Below are 21,265 nucleotides of genomic sequence, written 5' to 3' on the forward strand. Positions count from 1 at the left end.
TGAGGAAATATTCTGTTCTTCTATTTTTGCTTTAGTTGTGCACACTAGGGAGAAATTTTAATAATCATTGCCTGGAAGTGTGCAGAGAAAGTTAAAAAAAAATCAGTCAAATCAAGAAAGAACTGGGATCTGTCTATTCATACATATCGCAGTATAGAGAAAGGAGAAAATTCAATTATCTAATAGTATATTTGAAAGGGATGGAGCTTGTCAGGCTTGGGCAGCAAGTGCTTTTGCCTGCTGAGCTATCTCACCAGCCCAGAGTGTGGGAATTTTGCTTTCATTTTTGACCCTTTGCCTCTGTATTATGATGTATAGTCACGTGACATTTGGGCTACAATGAACCCTACACATGCAACAATCCCATGTGATGATAATCACCCTGCTTCTGTGACTTTTTCTGAAGTCATAGAACAAATTTGTGTCTATTCCATTCCCAGGTGAGTGAAATGTAGAAAAGGATGTCACATTACATCCACTTAGTACACTAACACTGATGTTTCAGAATACAGAGGCTCTGGAACACACAAAAATGGATTGATTTTCTGTAGTTTTTACAGGGAGAATCCTAAGTTCTAGGAACATCTGTTGAGGTTCTTACTCCTGTGTTTTGGACAGATTTGAAAAAGCCCGCAAGTGAAGATGAGACAGGCATAGACGGAGCTTAATTCTTCCTTTTATCAGGAATTCACTAATTTACTCATTTGATAACAACATCCCTAATTCATTCCTAAGGAAACAGTTTTCATGACCCAATCACTTACATTTCTATGATTCCCACCTCTAACCACCATTGCATTATAGATTGCTCCAAACTTTGGGAAACATATTCAAACCATAAAGCTTCTCATGAACAAAACAAACCCAATGATTCATAGAAAGAACAGAAGCAATGACGTAGGGAGGGAGGCAGTAAGTATGTCTGTCACTGTGTACTGCAGGGTCTCCATTAATATCTAATGGAGTTTTACTGAGGAAAAAACAGTTGATTCTCTTCTCTGGCATTTACATACAATTGTAAGGCAAAATAACAATCCCAATCAGTATTCCTGGTGCTATCTGTGAATACAGAACTTGTGAAAAGACAGAAGTCATCTTCAAGGGAGGGGTTTTTTACCTCTAGGAACCAGATAGAAACAGTATTGGAATTCCAACTTCATTGTAAATTGTGTTGCTTCTATATAAAGTGACATATGCAAATGACACAGTAAAAATTCAATAAAGAAAAAATATGTACAAAGAAAACAGCAAAAATATGTTGGATGTATATTGGGCATGTAAGTGTCTGACAAATAGATCTTTTTGGTGTATCTTATTCACTTTTTAAGTAAATAGAGAGTTGCTGGTTTGCTGCAAAAGCAGAAAGAAATACAAAATGATACAAAGCTCTATAAAATGTTAAAACCTCTACAGCCTTTTTATCTAAAACAATGACAATCTGTTCTAAATGGTAGCTTTGTTCATTTTAAATGACAGCGGACACATAGTGTCTAGATGAACCACAGGCAGTCCTATGGAGGATAATGAATGTTTCTCCCCAACAATGAAACAAAAAAGCTTCTGGGGTATCTTTCACTCAACAGACAGAACCTTTGCTTCCATTTTGTTCAGTGGTTCAATTTTTAAACTTAATTTAATTCTTTTAAATATGCTTTCTTCATATTATATTACTTATACATATTAAATATTTAACTTGAAAATTCTCTTTTAAAACATTTTATTTTATTTATTATTAGGATTGCATGCAAAACTATGTGTAAGGATGGGTGTGCATATGCCATAGGGAACCCAAGGGCGTTAGAGAATAACGTTCAGAAATTTCTTCTTTTGTCTATTCTGGTCTCAGGAATTGAAGTCAGGTAACCAGGTTCACTCTGATCATGTTTTCAGCCACTGGGCTTTCTCTATACCAGGTTAAAAAAAATGACATTCAACACAAGTTGTCAGCTACCATGGTATCTATTTAAACAGTGGTTCCTTGTCATTGTAGGACAAGGCACCCAGGTCTCTATTTTGGCATCCCTGCTATGGCAACCCTCAACCATCTGATCGTTTGCAGCAGTCTACCTACAGGCTCCTACTTCTCATCAGTGAAGTGAGGTTTTCTGTACACAATCCACCATAATTCCTGTACAGTTGAATAAGTAAATGGATGCCAAGTCCTCAGAGCAGTGGCTAGAACACAAACTCTACAGAATAAATGCCCCTTGCTTGTTGCTTATATAACAATTATGCTGCTGGGAACTGCTCTGCTCTCACCAGCAGCGGCTCATCATCCTCAAGGTCAGGCCCTTCTGATTCCTTCCTCTGCTGTTTTAATGATTTTTGACAACTTTCTTAACAAAAATTTTTTTCCAGTTCTTTCTATTTCCATTTTAAAAATCTGTTTCCACTTTTTCTCATCTAATATTTCTGGCATTTATGCTAAACATTCTGAGTCCACCAAGATCTTCAAAGCCTTTTATTCTCTACCTATAAAACCTACTTGATTCTGGCATCCAAACCATTCCCCACTGGCATTTTGAACACATTTTGAAGGAAAAGGCAAACTTAGGCAAGGTGGTATCCATGACTTCCAAGATGAAGTGATACCAGGACTCCCAAACCCAAGGGTAGAATCTATGGCTCCTGGTGTCAGACCATGAAATGCTTATGAGAAAGACCTGTCTCTCTCTACATCTGCAGCTTCCACATTTCTGGGCAGAAGTCAGACCTTTAACAGGACCTTGGTAAGTGATAGACAAAGAACCCTGATGAAGACCTCAAGACTGAGTGTCATTTCATTGCACACAGGTATAACTCACACCTGGGCTCACTCCTTAGCTCACGATTCACCATCTTGCTTGCTTCTTCAAAGTCAGTTTTAATCATCTGCCATTATTAGCTTAAATGAAGCTCTGTTGCTAATAAGACTCTCAGGAGACTAGGTGAGTGGAAGTGAGAAAGATGACTCAGCAGGGAGAATTCTATGACTTCTTGGTCTGAAAGAGCTGATAATTTCCTGTAATGTCACACAGAGACCATGAGCAGAGAATCCTTACTGGTATTTCCATTGCCAGGAGCCGAATCCTTCCTATATGCCCAAATTTCAGATCTGCCTTTTCTTTTTTTTCCTTCAGGATGAATACAAAGGTGTACTCATTGTACAGATGAGCAAACCGATGTTAGATCCATAAAATGATTTGGCCAAACATTCATTGAAAATTCACTTACCATGAACCAGAATTCAAATTAGGAGTGTTTCCCTCCAGAACCCACTATCAATACTGCCTTCTGAAATTCACTGCACAAAAGGCAGTCTGCATAGGGAATGAGGAGACCTGGGGGAGGCTGGTTGGAGATGTGAAATCATACTTCAACATGGTGGACTTCAATAATTCCCTCTGAAAACCGTTTCAGAAGGATTAACATGGGTATTTGAAAGGCTAAGACATCAAAATGACAACCAATTAATTCCCTCCATGTGCTAAGTCTAAACAATGACTTTTGTTGAATGATCTCAAGAGTTTGTGCTTTGCTCTGAGTTGAGAGTATTCATTTTTCCAAAGCCATTTGCCAAATTCAGTGGGTTTGCATCTTCTTTCTGTATATATACAATGGAAACCCTAAGTCCTAAGGACCAGCAGGAAAGAACATGAAATCACTAATTCTCATTCCTCCATCAAACATAAGACAGTGATATCAATGAGATGAACTGAAGAAATCAGGCTTACAAGGTCACTGGAGACTGCTAATGTCCCATTGTCTCCAAGAAGAGATACAATTATATAGCCATGATCTCCCTTCCCCTGCAGAAGTGTCTGCAATTGGGCCAGATCTTATTATGCTCCCATAAGATTTTTATAAATCTTTTATAAATCCCAATTCTACATTTCAAACAAATGTTGAAAGTAAACACATGTGCTTAAATGTTAATTCTCTCAGGAGTCTATGTGAAAAGGCAGCATTATTGATCAAGATTGTAGTTTTTCAAAGCCTCAATAAAAAAAAAGGAAAAACACAAGTGTTTAATTCACTTATTTGGGAGCTTTATAAAAGTAAATAAATAAATCCATGTTTGGACCATGCCATGCTATCTCTAATCTCAGTAGTACAATAAGTAAAACCTGTGTTTATAGTTACTCCATTGCTGATGTTACCATTGAAAAATCACAGACCCCCTACTTTCATTCAAGCAGTGTAGCTGCACCCAGAATTCCATGACCACCAAACATAATGGCTGCAGACTGCCGTTGCCTCTGGCAAGCTTCTGCAACACAAGCACTTCTCAGTGACTCATCTATATAGGACACTTTATGAAGGTTCATCTATTAATTATCTGAGACCCAGAGTAAACTGGGCATCAAAGGACAAATGTGTGGCTTCTCTGTAGGCTTCAGGAGTCTTCTTGCAGTGGAAAGGGTAGAAGGAAAAAAAGTTTACATCCATGCTCCAGTCTGAAACAAGAGGCTTTCTGCCAGATACCAGAAAATGAATGGCCACTGAGGACCAGATGCAGTGTGATAGAATATGTCTGAAATCTCCAACAATCTTCAAAACGTCAGTATGAACTATGTATTCTTAATAACCACTGTATACTTCCAAAACAATTGAGAGTCAGAAAGCTGAGTCAACTCTGCAGACATGGTTAGAAACTGATAGAGAGAATAGTCTTTTTTTTTTTTTTTTTTTTTTTTTGCCTTTTCACTTTCAATAGTACTGTGTTTTCTTCCCAAGCAAGAAAAAAATGTCCCCACTTTACTTTGAAGGTCAGGCTTATATGTAAGATTGACTTTACTCTGCACTTACATGTTCTAGACATTCATTACCTGGGCCAGACATCAGCTAACTGCCTTGGAGCCATGGAAGTGTGAAACCCCTATGTCCTTCAAGAGGCCCTAGAATGATCTACCCTATATGGATGCTGCAATAAATATTATTTGGGGGTTTCTACCCTAACTTAGATCATTTAGTTCCCAAACAAAAGACATAAAACCTTTATACTTATAGTAAGCATTTATAAATATTTATAGTAAGCATTTATAAGTAAAACATTAGACTGGGAAGACATCAACCCTCTATGCTACTATGTCTACTTCCAAGTCAGTAACTCCGAGATATTATTTGTCATGTTCCTCTTGGGCCGATCATACTGCAACAGGTTGGCCCTTATGGCCATGGAGTCACAATCTACCCATCCCATAGCGCCTTCTTCCTTCTTCCACCTTCTCTCCTTGTGGTCTCTGCCTTAGACCCCAAGCCCAGGAACCTAAGCTCTGCCTACTTCTCTTCTGCCCAGCTACAGGCAGGCATCTTTATTCAACCAATAGTTTTAAATTAAGGAGAAAGGTTTGCACAACAAACTCGGCATTTATAAGAATTCACTCATCTTGAGGCAACTAGACCTTGGGATACAAAAGTTAGCATTAAAATACATAGCAACAGACCAAAGGTCAACATATGGATACCCACTGGTGGCTTTGCACCAAGGCTGGGTTTCCTCTGCTCTGGTCCCAGTTAATGAGCTGGCAGACATATTACTACCAGTTCCTTCCTACTGGAAGTGAGGCACTTCCAAGGGAGCATCAGTCATTATGCAGGGACAACATTTCATAATGACTGCCACAGCCTCATAACTGTGGTACATATACTGGAGCTCTCCGTAGCAACCGCTCCTTCCTCCCTCCTTCTCAGCCCTTCATCACGATCCTGCTGCTACTGCTCTGTCACCGTTCTTTCTAGGCCATTTTTTATCCATAAGATTCTCTATCAGCCAATTCCATCACAGAGGCTGCTCCTTGGATGATCTGAGCAGACAGAATATCCTGTTCCCTTTGAATCCTTGACCCTCTCTTCCTTCCTCTCTTTGACCACTGAGCTCAGCTTCTTGGTTTAAACCTGTGGGCTGGCTTCTCTGCCTTTAGTTTCTGTTCCAGTACAGAGCCAACCTTGGTAGGCTGTTCTTTACTCCTTGTGCCTCCAACCAGTTTGCCCAGTTGTTTTTTTGACAAATAAAGGCCAATAGTAATACACAAACACTGATGCTCCTTTCATGGCACCTTGACTTTTTCAGAATACAGTGCAGCCTGCATGGAAACTGACAGTCCCGACTTCCCTTGGTCCTGCTTCTATTATCATCTGTCCCTTGATAGCTGAGTTTCAGCTAGTCTGAACTTATGCCCTATTACTTCCTGTCTCTGGGATTCCCTTCTGTCTGAAATATCTCTCTGCAAAAGAGGCAAAGAACTTTCCTGGTTTAAATTAGTTAGTCACAGTGTTATATAGTCCTGGTTTCTTTTCTTTCTTTTCTTTTCCTTTCTTCTTTTTCTTTTTTGTTTAGATTGTGGATGAGACGATAATGTTTTTATTTACGTATGTTATTTGACAATATTTTACTTGCTAAAGATTCAATTATATCAATAATTTATGGGTAAATTGTATCCTACCATATCTAAAACACATGTACAGATAAGTACAATAAAACTTCTAAAAGATAATCTCTAAATAACATGCATCATTTTTTTTTCATAAGAAAGTGGCTGTTGCAGTCAGCAGTTAAAGGCAATTTCCAATATTCCCCAGTTTCACACTGATGTATTTTTTATTGTTTGCAAGTAATATCTGACATTTTATATCAATATAAATATTTTATGTTTATATATTATATATAAATATAAAATGTCAGGGGGTTTATTGTATTTATTTATATTCCAAATGTCCCCCCCTTCCCCATGCCCCCTCCAAGAGTTCTTTACTCCTACCTCTTTTCCTCTGAGAGGGTGCTTCCCCCCTCACCCACTCACAGCTCAACCCCATCCTGAGTCCCACTTCTATGGGACATGGAGTCTCTACAGGATTAGGTGCCCAAGTTGAGTAGTCACTAGATGTCCTTCAATCTCTGCTCCATTTTTGTCCCAGTATTATTATTATTTTTTTTTTTTAGTCAGAAACAATTCTTGGTCAAAATTTTTGAAGGTTGGTTGGTGACCCCATCCCTCCAGATAGGGGATCCTGTCTGTCTACTGGAGATCTGGAAATGGTCTCTTCAGAGCCTCTCACATGTCACATGTGGGGTTTTTGGTTTGGTTTTTTTTTTTTTTTAAGTTTGGATGATAAGGCTCAAAGATTAATTTTCTGATTTATCCTGATGAACCTGTCCTTAGAGAGATGTATCCCTTGGAAACAAGCAAAAATATTCAAATGGATTCATATACACAATGCCCCAGTGATTATAGTGTTCCTTACAATGATAAAATGCAAATCAACCTAAAAGGTTGATAAAAATGCATTGGCTGAAACAAGTAATCATGCCATTCGTAGGTGGAAATACTTGCAGTGCTTAAATATGAAACCCAAAAATATCTTAATAAACTGTTTACAGCAGTGGTTCTCAACCTGAGGGGCACCATATCAGATATCCTGCATGCCAGATATTTACAGTATAATTCATAACCGTAGGAAAATTACAGTTATGAAGAAACAATGAAATAATCTTATTGTTTGGGATCACCACACTATTAGAAACTGTATTAAAAAGTCTCAGTAGTAGAAGGTTGAAAATCGCTGCTTTACAGTGTAATCAGTGAAAATCTGGAGTCTGTGTTTGTTTTTAGGCCTCATTTAAAAAGTGCATTTAATTTTAAAAGGAAACATGGAAGTGTGATTTTGAAATCCGTCGATAACAGGTTGTCTCTCTTCCTTACATTTTTCTGCATTCCCAGTGTTTTTCCTTTAGTCACGTTTAAGTTTACTATGAGAGCAACATTCTGCTAGCTGTTGTTTTCAGACCCTGTGGACACCAATGATGTGATCACAGTAGTACATCATTGTATGTTCTTTGGAACCAGTTAGCAACATTTATTTTTACTTAGGTGAGAATTTCTCTTCAAACATGACATACATTTATATAATATATGTGTGTATATGTATGTATACACATATATATGTAAATATGCAAATATGCATATATCTATATATCTCCATATCTACATATCTACATATCTCCACATCTACACCTACACCTATAACTATACCTACATCTATATCTATTCTAAAGCATTTTCAGGCCAAACAATACATCATAACAGTACACAAAGGATTGGGGTGAGGTGGAAAGGCTTTAGAATTTACAATGTTACTAAAATTCAGAAGATATATACAGACTAACAAGTGTTCAATAACACCCAAAGAACAACAAAATTGTGCCTTTTAACTTGAAAACAAGTTTTATATTAAATTTTAGGCCTATATAACATTAATTGATGTTAATAAACACATTTGTAAGTAACTATACGCAAGCCATTGCATTTCATCGTAAATGCATATTTGTTGAGAATAAAATTACTGTTCTTTCATATGATCACCATTAGGGGAAATTGTTTTTAAAAACGCACTTCTGACTGCTCACATACAAAAAAGTCACTTTAAAATTTTTTCATTTTTGCTGTAGATGACTTTCTCTTGTACTTGAAGCAATCTCGAGCTCCTATTTGGACTTGACTTTGCCATTTTATATGATTGACAAAAGCCCAGCTCTTCAATTTTCAAAGTAATAAATCGGGATCAATAAAGTAAATCCCTTGCAGTACAGTAATTGCCTAAGACTCCCAGTCGCTTTGTACATGGTTTGATCCAATTTAATCACATCAGCTAAGCAAGGTGTGCTTCACGGATTCTCAAAAATAAATATTAGGTTAGAAGGAAGTGGAAATTTTCCAGACCACAGGTTTCTGATCGTTGTGGCTCCACCCCAGAGCTGCTTCAGTGCTGTGAGCCATCCTGGGACCTGGGTTTTCTCTCCAGGCATAGAAATGCAATGTCTTGAATATACTTTATTTTCCAGTTCCTCTTATGTTAAAGCAGACTTACCTTATATTCTTGAATGTGTCTCAAAATTAGCCTGGAAAGCTCACTGTGGTTACATGTTGGAGGAGGGAAATGTCTTCCTTCTGAGCTAGGAAGAATGGACTTTGAAAGGGCCCCTTTGAAACACAGCTAAGGCAAGACAGATTTTAAAACCCTGTGGACATGGGGAAGGACATGCATCCCTGGAAGTCACTCCCAGAATCTGCTTATGCTGAAAAACCAGATCAGGCTTTGAGACTGCCTGTTCCACATCCCTCCCCCCCTTTCTTCTCCTTTTTACTATGGAAAACCTCACTGAACCCTCAAGAAAGATCCATTTACCACTAGTTCTCCTTTGCTTGATATGCTTGATCCACTTCACTTGATCCTCTTACAAATCATACACCATTTTATATCCGTTAAAATACATAAGGGCAATAGTTTCATATTTATTTTACATTTATTTGTCAACGTTCAAATGAAAAGCTGAGATGGGTAGAGTTGTTCGCGTCTTGTAGATTTGAGGTTTCAGGGGCCTATGAAAATCCTTTTGTACTTTTCTTTGAAAAATAGTTTTGCTTTTCACTAAAAATAAATAACTAATAATTGAATATGTAGTATTTGCCTACAAGGCTTACATGATACTATATAAAAATAATATGGTAATTATAAGGCTAGTGCAGCAGAGTTTTAATTTAATATTACGCTAGTCCTTTCAACAAAGTAAACACAGAATACATGTACACGTGCATATATACACTGTAAATACATTTACACTTCTGTGTTTGTTGTTGATATTTCTTACCTAGAAATTCTCTGAGCATTATATCGATGAGGTTGTTTTCAGGTAATGGAGAAGTGAGCCTCAGCCATTCACAATCATGTATATTCATTGAACAAAAAATCATTTACTGTCTTTCATATGCTAGGTTTTGGGTTTGAAAACTGAAAATACTAGCATAGACAAAAAAATAGATGGATTTCTTATTCTTGAGAAGCCTAATATTCTATTGGATAAGAAAGATAGGTAGACAGATAGACAACAGATGATAGATAAAGAGATAGATATTAGATCAACAGATGAGAGAGAGTAGGTGGAAGATGATAGATAGTAGATAGATACATAGATACATAGATGTTCGTATATGAATGTATATATTGTGAAGTAGTGTATTAGTCAGGGTGTGTATTCCTGCATACAGCATTATGACCAAGAAGCAAGTTGGGGTAGAAAGGGTTTATTCAGCTTACACTTCCACATTGCTGTTCGTCACCAAAGGAAGTCAGGACAGGAACTCACACAGGGCAGGAACTTGGAGGCACAAGCTGATGCAGAGGCCATGGAGGGATGTTGCTTACTGGCTTGTTCCCCATGGCTTGCTCAGCTTGCTTTCTTATAGAACCCAGAACTACCAGCCCAGGGATGGCACCACCCACAAGGGACACTCCCCCCTTTGATCACTAATTGAGAAAATGCCTTACAGCTGAATCTCATGGAGGCATTTCCTCAAGGGAGGCTCCTTTCTCTGTGATAACTCCAGAGTCAAGTTGATACACAAAACGAGCCAAAACAAGTAGTAATAAGTACAAGAAAAAATATATTAAATGTAAGAATATAGAGAAAGACAAAAAAGGGTAATTTGCTGCAGATATTCAAAGAAGCATGGCAAGGCATAGCTCACATTTTAAGAGTCTTTTGAGCTTCCATGTGAATGATATGAGGAAAATGGAAACTAGAGACCTATTGGGAGGGGACACTGGGAAAGATGCTGGTACATGGTAGGTGTATAATCTGCTTTGAGGATGATCAAATAGTATTGGTTGACTGAGTAGCTATGGAGTATCAGGAAACGAGAAGTCAAGGATGATGCCTCTAAAGAGCTTGGTCTGAGAAACAGAGTATGTGATAGGGTAGTAAAATGTATTGAGATGGGTACCATCCTTAACTTCATCTTTATTGAAACCACATTTGTGATAAAGGCACTACTCTGTTCCTGTCTTCTATTGCAGATGGAGGATAAGGGGTGAATGTCCATCTGTGCTGCTTATTTGAAGGTCTTATGAGTAGCCCAGTGTAGATAAGGTGGCTGGGAATGCTGAGAGTTCCTCCAGGTGGAAAGTTAGGCATGGCTGCTGTGGCTACAGCAGCTCATTTAAGGCCTTCTCCTCAGGTTCCTCACGGTGCAGCCCCAATGACATGAGAAAGTCCTTGGGTTTCCAAAACGGCTTTATTGGCATGACAGATGATGGTTGAGTCTGGATGTACACCCCCATGAAACTCAGGGCAGACCTGAGTTAAATAGGAAGGGAGAAAAGGGGGAAGGTCTGGGGAAGAATGCTTACTTGGCTCTGCCCTCTGGCCTTCAGACATATCATTAGTATGTAAATCTCTGTAAGGCCTGAAGCCTGTTGTCACACCCTCTACCTGTGCTCTTTGGGCGAGGCTACATTGCCCTGAACATGACTGAACAGTGCAGGTCAATGGAGTTCCATGCCACGTGTTAGGAGCCTGGATTCTGGGAGCATGGTGGAATAGATGCCAGTCCCTTACAGGCAATGGACACCTGTTGGGTCTCCGGGTTTCCAGCCAGCACTTCAACCAAAACCAGCCATCCTATCATGGCCCTACAGTCCAGGATTGTATTTTAAGTAGAAATCCCTAAAGTTTATGGAATGTGTTCATTTAATAAGAAGTAAGTCTTTACCTACAGCACAACAGATATAAAAATGACATCATTACTGGAATTATCACTATGTTTTAAAAAATTTTTCCTTTATTCTTGGTAAATTTCAAGTTATGCATCCCAATCCCACTCATCTCCTAGTCTCTCCATATCTGCCATCCTCCCTTGCAACCCTCCCAACAAAAGAACACAAAAAATAAAATTAAAAAATAGTAATTAGAAAATTCTTGCTGTGGAAGCTGCAGTGCGTCGCAGTGAGTCCCACAATATACCCTCTTGTCCAAACTCTTTACTCACAAATGTTTATTGCAATGGGCCATTGGTCTGGTTTGAGGCCTCTGGCTTCTGCTACTCTATCAATACTGTATTCTCACCTGGACTTCTCTAAGGTGTCCTGTTGTTGCCAGGACTACTCTGACAAAAGCCAGTTAAGGGAGAAGGGTTATTCTATCTCACGGTTCCAGGTTATAGCCCATCATTGTGGGTCTTGAAACAGCCAGTCACATCACACCTACAGTCAAGAGCAGAGAGACAATGCACCCAGGTCCTTTCTCCATTCTTACCCAGGCCAAGGCCCAGACTCAGGAGATGGTACTGCCCACTTTAAGCTGTATCTTCACATCACAAAATCTTCCATAGACATACCAACCTAACCTGATCTCGACAATCTTTCATTGCAACTTTCTTCACAGGCAATTACAGATTGTGACATACTGACATTTCAACTAATCATCACTTTTGGCTTTACAAATAGTAAGTCCATGCCCCTAACTCCAGAATTCAGGAGGCAGAGACAGATGGATCTCTGTAAGTTCAACAACAGCCTGGTCTACAGAGCTGGTTCCAGGACAGCCAGAGCTACATAGTAAGGCCCTCTCAAAAAAAAAAAAAAAAAAAAAAAAAAAAAATTAAACTAAAAAAAATCAAACAACCAAAACAATAACATACTCATAGAAAGTATGTTTGATGGTCTTTTTACCTTAAGGGGAACACAGAGAAGCAACTTATATGTACTTCTATTGAGTTACACTTTCTAATTTTTTCTTAGTGACACTATCATGGCTTCTATACTGAATGGCTATGTCTTCCAGGTTCAAGCGGTAGTGAAATCTTTAAGACATGGAGCACAGCAAGAGGTCCTTAGATCACTATGCCCACTGAAATGTTAGCATAATTCTCCTGGGATGCCAAACTTCAATCTCACTTTTGCTTCCTGCCTCACTGTGACATCTCTGTCCGCATAATTTCATTATAGCAATAACAAATATACTAATACACTAAAGAGAACATGGACTAATCTATCAGTGCATAAAATAAATTTTGCTATATGGCCATTAAAAATAACAAGAAACCACTCTTCTGATAACCCACATTCTTGCTTTTTTTTTCCTTAGTCAGCAATTTCAGGTATTTCTTCTGCCCACCAGCAGTGTAGATGGACACTCCCTTACTGTTAGCCAACTATGACAAAATTATATTAAATTAGGAAAAATGAGCCAGTAAGATGGTTTAGTAGGTAAAGAGTTCTTTCTATTAAAATCTTAATGACCTGAATTCAATTCCTAGGACCTGCATGGTGGAAGTAAAGAACAAAATCTACAACCTTATTCCTGACCCCAATACATGCTTTGACTTGTGTATTCTCTCTCACACACACACACACACACACACCACCACCACCACCACCACCACCACCACCACCACCACTACCACCACCATCACGCACATACACATACAACACACACATAAATAAATGTAATATTTTTTAAAAAAGAAAAAAACTAAGAAATGACAAAAAATACTTAGAAAAGGAGAGGACCAAAGAGAAGTAGCCATCAAGGGTTCCTGATTACCTTGGTCTAATTTCATGAAACTGCTGCCTATTGCCTGCCGCCTTTGAGGGAGAAAAAATTGAGAGGAAATTGGCGAGAACCCCTAGGAGGCTCTCATTGAGGTAATAACACATTATCCTTTTCTTCCAATGTTCTGTGGCCACTGAGAAATAACCGGTGAATCTTGGCTTGGTTCTCTATACTGTAATTTTCTCAGCAGGAACAACCCTGCTTGCTTTTATCGGCAGTGGTCTCTTCCCCCGCGGACATGCTGGCTGCATTGCAGGTCTGCTCATCAGAGCTGGACTCACTCCTTGTAGAAAGCTTCCCCATTATAATTTTTACTTCCTGTCTTTAATAGTCCAGCTGAGAGTGACTCACCAGGGAGCAAAACACAGTATTTAAACCGCCTGGCCAAACTGCCCCATGTCTTGCTGACCTCCATCATCCCCCAGTGAAAGGATTATCCACAACATGAAATGACAATAAAATTTTATCTGGTGACAGGAATATATTTTCTGTAGGAGCAGACATGTTTCACTGATCCAAACAAAATGCAGATGCAACTAAGCCAAAAAATAAGCGAGGGAAAAAAACGTAGATTTCATTTTCTATACTTGTCTGGCTTGTGTTCAGATCAAGCAATGCCACGAATCCCAAATTGGAAGTATTTCTGTTTTGTCAAAACAGACGTGTGGTCCATATCTCTCAAAACTCATGAAATTATTTATGCAGAACACACTGTGCTTTACAGGGTCATGCCACATGCCACTTAGACACTGCTTCTCATTAAAGATTTCATTCGGTTTCTGTTGCTGCTGTAACTACTAACTATAAACTTATAGAAGCTTCAAACTAGTCAGTGTATTGTCTTTCAGTTCTGGAAATCAGAAGAGCAACCATAGCCTTACCAGGCTTGGATCAAGATGTCTACAGACTTTTGTCTGTGATGTTTTATGTATTCTCCAGAAGCCTCTTCCAGCTTAGAGAACACTATGCCCAACATTGTCATCTTGTCAGGACCTAAACTCACTAGACATACTTGTGAGGGATTGTCTAGGTTAGAATAGCCTCTGGGCATGTTGGTGAGGGGTTATCTTGTTTGCAGTAATTGAGGTAGAAAAAGACACACACACACACACATGCTCGCATACGCTATGGGTGACTCCACCCTCTGAATAGCATACAAGATAGTATTAATGCAAACACAGCACTGAGCAGTATCACACATTCATTACCCTCTGCTTCCTGATGGTGGAAGCAGTATGACCCAGCTGCTTCATACCCTGCTGCCTTGACTTCACCATCCTGATGATGTAAACCTTTTCTACCTCTAGTTGCTTTTGTCAGAGCATTTTATCACCGCAACAGGAAAGAGAACTAAGGGTTGTTCTGAACTCACTTCAAGAAATCTCTGATCTCAACCAGAAAAGTTTTCTGCCTTTAAAGACTTACACCGGTAACTATGTTGAACTGGGTAACTCAAAAGAAACCATTGCAATGATTTAAACTTCAGTTGTATCTAGAAACTCTCTTTGACACATAAGCTAATACCTTTGGGTTTCCATAATTAGGATTTGGACATCTCTAGGGGTCATTATTCTACCATTCAGAGAGATATGATAGAATGTGACTAGAGACATACCTTCATACTAAATAGTACTGGAAGCTACAATTTCTTTGAAATGACTGATATCTCAATAAAGGTGGGAAGTGAAATGCAAGTAACTGTTGTCTCCTCAGTTTACTATTTCAAATGCAACATTTATAGTTTTTCACTTATTATTTCATTTTGGAAGATAAAAATATTATAGTGACTTTGTTTCATTCAAACTTACTACAATTCACCTTTAAAAAAAAAAGAGTCACTTTGATCCTGCATCTTTTTTCATAAGCCCATCTGTTAAGAATTAAATTGATTACATAGTTAATGCTTCTCTCAGAAGCTATTGGTTATTAAATGGAAACTTCAGGGACAGATGAAAGATGCCAGCTTATGAACAGATAGCTGAAGATCCCTAAGAGCTAATACATTCAGTTTTAGACTCTCTTGGTCACTGAACCTACAACCTCAACAATTAAATAAAACAAAACCAATGGCTTTGGACCAGCCTCTTGCACTGTCTTCAGTGCAAAATTTTTAGAGTTTTATACTCTACATAGGATAGACCCAATGTTTTTATTATCCACATTTTTTGTATCGATGCTATGAAAATCAATAATAAAAATCAAGGTTTTTAAAAAAGACATGAAAAAAATAAAAGGGAAAAAAGGAAAAAGGGGGGGGGGAAGACATGAACTTGGCAAAGAAGGCTGTCTTAGTTAAGGTTTTACTGCTGTGAACAGACACCATGACCAAGGCAAGTCTTATAAAGGACAACATTTAATTCGGGCAGCTTACAGGTTCACTCCATTATCAAAGGGGAGAGCAGGGCAGCATCTAGGCAGGCATGGTGCAGGAGGAGCTGAGAGTTCTATATCTTCATCTGAAGGCAGCTAGTGAAAAACTGACTTCCAGGCAGCTAGGGTGAATGTGAAGGCCACACCTGAAGGCCACACCTGCTCCAACAAGGCCACACCTCCAAATAATGCCATTCCCTGGGCCAAGCATATACAAACTATCACAGAAGCTATTAGACATAAGAGGGGGATAAAGGAAATTGGAGAAGTTAGAGAATGTGTTGTATATACATATGAAACCATTAAAAATAATTAATTAAAATAAATTTTTAAAAAAGAATGTCAATAAATAATTCTTTCAGAGCAAACACAATTCAAAACATATTTCTCCTTACCAATAGACAAAAGAGAAGAATATCATTTTTTCGTCAAATAAACCAACTTTTTATTTTTTTTATGTTAATCATAGGCTTTATAAGTTTGGTATTGTTCAATCAGAGGTGTAACCCACTACCACTACCCAACCTAGATATATCAACTATCTTTGACTGGTGGAGATACATGAACATCTGCTTCCCTGTCTCCCCCCTCTATCTCTCTTTCATCACCTAGCTTCTCCTCTCCTTCTTCTTCTCCTCTTCTTATTCCTTTTCTTCCTCTCAGTACTCCTCCCACCTTAGCTCCTCCTACACATCACCCTTCCTGTTAAAAGGAAACTTTTCTCTCAAAATACAATTAGAGCATAATTATGCCTATTTGTACCAGTGAGGTACAAGATAGTCCTAATACCCAGTCCATCCTTTTGTTGACTAACCAGCACCTCTGTCATCTATCCTAACTAAAACACTTAGTTCTGATCCTGGCTTTTTCCTTGGCTTTAGGATGAATGTCAGCTGATGACCATACACTCAGATCTTTTCTCTCAAAGTAAATAGCTATAAGTTTTCAACCCCATCAGAAATCCAGAATGACTGAGTTGACTATAATTGTGGGAAGCACAAAGCATAGCTTCTAAAGCTTAGCCAATTTATAGAGACCTCTGAACACCTGGACACTCGCTCTACTTCAAAACGTTGGAGCATCTGTTCTTCTGCCTTCTGGCCCAGGATCATCTGACAGACCTTAGTGCTGCAGAATTATTAAGGGCTGATTACTCTGTCTAGGCAGATATAATCAGTCGACTATTCTGCAAGTGTGTCCTTTTCTGGACAGTAATTTGTCTGTGGAAGGAAAGTGGCAATTCTTGCCTAGTGGCTGTCTCACCACAACTGGAGTAACTCCAAGGATGCTCAATTTCTTCTTAGAATTTAACATAGGAAGCTGTCCGGAGCAGACAGGTCTCTAATGAAAATGAACATTAATACTGAAATGTTTGTCATGTCAATTCTAAGGATTTCTGATGTTTTGAAAACCAGCTATCCATGTAAGGTAATCTGGACTGTTGCCTGTTAACTCCACTCAGCTATTTCTAAATAAAACATAGAGAACACCCTTATAATAAACTCCAAGTCATGAATTTGCTATAGTCCCTTAACTCACAGGCTGACCATCTCAAATCAGTTAAAAAAGTTAAAGAAGGACTGGGTCTAAGCTTTGTATTCCTAAGTGTGTTATACTGGTACAATGCCTATGAGAGTAACAATATTCATCTCACTCTTATATCACTAAGAAGCTCATGCCAATGAAAACCTTAAAATTTGTAAACAAAGTAAATTGAAGCCATTTAAGAATTTATATCTTCATCTTGATATTAATAATACAGATTTCTACTAATAGGTTATGGCTATGCAATAACCCCTAGCTAATCCTCTCTATTCCGACAAAACCACTACTTTTCCCTAGGGAGACAGCCCAACATTTACCACCTTAGTCCCCATGCCCAGGGAATAGGGGCGCTGACTCATCATTAGCTTCTTCAAGCTGATTATGGGCGTTGAGATATTAGAAGAGGAGTGGGGGGGAGAGCAAGTTGACAATCCTCTGATGCTGTGTCTTCGCTGCCTCCAGATGGAATTCACGGACCTCAGAGGTTTGAGCAGGTCTGCCTAGCTTGCTTGTTGAGTAGATACACCAAGGCTGATCATTCTGCAATATACAATTCTCAAAACAAATTTTAGTATCAAGATAGTTTTTTTTTTTAAAGAGGGCTGACATTTTATTAAGAATGTTGGTTCTAACCGCTTTTCTATTTTTCCCCTCTTTTATTGGATATAATATTTACATTTCAAATTTTATCCCCTTACCATATTTCCCCCACCACCCAGGAACCCCTTATCCCATCCCCCCTCCTCCTGCCTCTATGAAGGTGTTTACCCACCTACCCCCAGCCTCCCTCCCCACCCTCAGATTCCCCCCCTCAGTGCTCAGCCTTCAGGGTACCAATGATCTTGTCTCCCACCTATGCCCAACAGGGCCATCCTCCCCTACATATACAGCTGGAGTCATGTGTCTCTCCCTATGTGCACCTGGGCTGGTGGTTTAGACCCTGGGGAGCTCTGGCTGGTTGTAAACCAACTTTTTAAATTCATCAAACTTAGAGCTACTGTGATTCATAGACGCCTAGCTGACGAGAAGAGTCATTTTCAGTGGATATGCAATTCCTTTACAAAGTCTTAGGTAGAAAAATTGAGAAACAAACCTCTGAAACACTATTTTTTTAAATGCCATGTGTGATCATTTATCACTCAAACATAGATAATTAATATAGCCCATAACACTTTGATTAGTGTGACAATACATCTTTTTTTTTCCCCATGTCTTAAATGCAATGGTTAGCACTGTAACCGGGACACAGTGGAGAATGACAGAGAAAGCAGAAGTGGGTTATGCAGTTAGATCAGGACATGTAAGAATGTAGCCTAAGAAGTGTGGCTGACATGTGTGATGCCATATAGATATGACACCATTCTGGCTTGTGACATCAGATGTTTACAGATGGAACCTGAGCCATGGGATGTGCTTTTCTGGGGCCAGACGGTTCCAGCATAGAGGATACCGGGAAATTGCATGTGGGTGAAAGAGCTATAGGGGCTCTATTGGACCTGAGGTTGAGGGGACAATGGAAAGGCAATATCCAAGACAAAGAAAGTCTAAACACAAACAAGGTGAGCCTATCAGTTATATTCTAGCTGCTGTGAGCAAATACCTGATAAGATGAAGCTTTGGGGAGCAAGGGTTTTTCTAGGCTTACAGTTTAGAAAGGGACACAGTCAGTGATGGCAGGAAACTCACAGCAGCATGGCAAGGTGGCAGCTTACATTGCATCTGCAGTCAGGAATCAGAAAAAGGGCAGACAGCAGGGTGAACTACCAACTCTGAAGATCCACACTCGAAGGCTCACTTCCTCCAACAAGGCTATTCTTCCAACGGGAGCCACAACCTTCCAAATACAGCAGTGGCACCCAGGGACCAGGCATAAAGTAGATGAGCTTCCTTGGGGCCAGTCTATCTTCAAAGCCCAGCAGTGAGGATGATGTAGGTTGTCCTGAGAAGCAGCCACCTCCAGCAGTTCAGATGCTGTCAGGGCCTGAGGATGTCTGCCATCAAGAGAGTAAAATTTTAATGGTGACAGAGGAAAGACTCATCTGCCTGCAGCCTCACTCACTGAGGCAGCACGTCAGGCTTCAGCTACAGAAACAAGCTACACATCACCAGAGACCTTCAGTAGTGATGGGTGCTTCCTGTTGTGAACCATCCTTTAAGATCATGAGTCAGCATGTGTCTAGTCCCCCTTTCTGACTAGCTCTGTCCCAACACAGCATAAATCACCTGCAAGATCTCCTTTCTTCTACCTCCTTTCTCCTCTCTCCAACTTTATCACTTACCGTTTCCCTGTGTTCTTAGCATGAGGTCTCCTTTCTGTTTCTCAAACACACTGTTTGGAGACCTCAAAAATGTCAGACACTTTGGCCCCAGAAAAGCACATCCATGACACTCGCCCCTTTATTAAGTGTTGGCTCTTTGCCTTCTTTGCAAAGCTGCATATCTGCGTACTGCATACAACCTCATAACCTGCATTTCCTACAGCTCTTGCTTTTCTGTTTGTTAAAGTCATTGATTGTGTTGACTGTCAGGATATTCAACTAAAAAGTAAGTTTTGTAAAGTCCAGGTTCATTTTTAAATGTTTGGTCTTATTTTGACTTGTTCTCAGATGTCTCCAAGCTGTCTAGAACAGAGCCTGGTATGTAGTAGAAAGATGCTCAATAAATATACAAGGTAGAGTAGAATAGGACAAAGGGAAGAGAAGTGAATAATTACTAAAGGGAAGGTTTAAGAGAAGAGGGGGTGTTGCATACTTAATGTCTGAGGGAGCCATGACCACAGAAAGTTCTTGTCCCTTTAAAGGCAGGTCAATTACTTCTAGCTGATCCCTGAAAAGCCCTATTTCCAGAAAGAAAAAAAAAGGACCAGGCTGCACCATTAAATTAAAAGTAAGTGTGAAAACTGCAGAGATGCCCGATGAGCAGTGAGCAGGCAGAGACCACTGTGTAAGGGGTAGTTCTTGGCTGAGGCTTCCCCACACTTCTTAGAGCACTGACTGAGGGAAAAAAAGGAAGTTCAGACAGTTGATGGATGAACTCCTTTGGCATTGCTTTCCTAAAGTCCCTTCAGAGCCCACCCAAAGGGACACTCACAAAGCATGACATCAGGCTCAATCAGTTATTCTACTTCCTAATTTCCTTACCAATTTAAGAGATCTTCCCAGGAGCTTAAAGTGGCACATTAAAAGCTGGGCATGAATGAGCCTAAGCATAGCCCCGTGGGCTTCTGGGAAAAACAGAAGCTCTTGTTGTTGCATCTGTTTTTCAACTCTGACTTCAGCTGACTAGGTACATATTGACAACAAATGATGGTTACTTTGTTCTGTATTTTTCACTTGTTTTTTTTTTTTTTTTTTTTTTTTTTTTTCTCTCTCCTACCTGGCCTCTTTCCTCCATTCTTGTCTATTGTTGTGATAAAATATCCTGACAAAAAGCGACAAAGAAAAGGAGGGGATTTGTTTTGGTTATAATTCCATGTCACAGTCTGTTCTGGTTTGCTTTCTGTTGCTGTGACAGTGCCATAACCAAAAGCAACTCTGGGAGGGAGGGTAGGCTTGATTGCATCTTGCAGGAAAATCATACTCCATCATTTGGGGAATACAAAGCAGGAACTCATTGCAGGAGCTTGAAGCAGAGACCATTGAAGAGCTGCTGGCTGGCTTGCTCTTCCAGGCTTGTTCAACTCTCTGTGATATAGCCCAGGCCCAACTACCAAAGAGTGGCATCACCTCCCAGTATAGTAGGCAATACACATCAACTGGCAATTAAGAAAATGCCCCATAGATACATGACCACAGGCCAATCTGATTTAGGGAATTTTCAAGTTGTTTCTAGATTTGTCAAGTTGACAGCTGAAGCCAACTATGACATACTCCATCACTTCAAGGAAGCCAAGGCAAGGACTCAAGCCACTATTCAGGCCACAACCATAGTCAATAGCAGAGAGAGACATGGAATCACCCAGGATTCTTCACTCTTAGATAG

This window comes from Arvicanthis niloticus, chromosome 3 (genome assembly GCF_011762505.2).
Source record: "Arvicanthis niloticus isolate mArvNil1 chromosome 3, mArvNil1.pat.X, whole genome shotgun sequence".
Lineage (NCBI taxonomy): Eukaryota > Metazoa > Chordata > Mammalia > Rodentia > Muridae > Arvicanthis > Arvicanthis niloticus.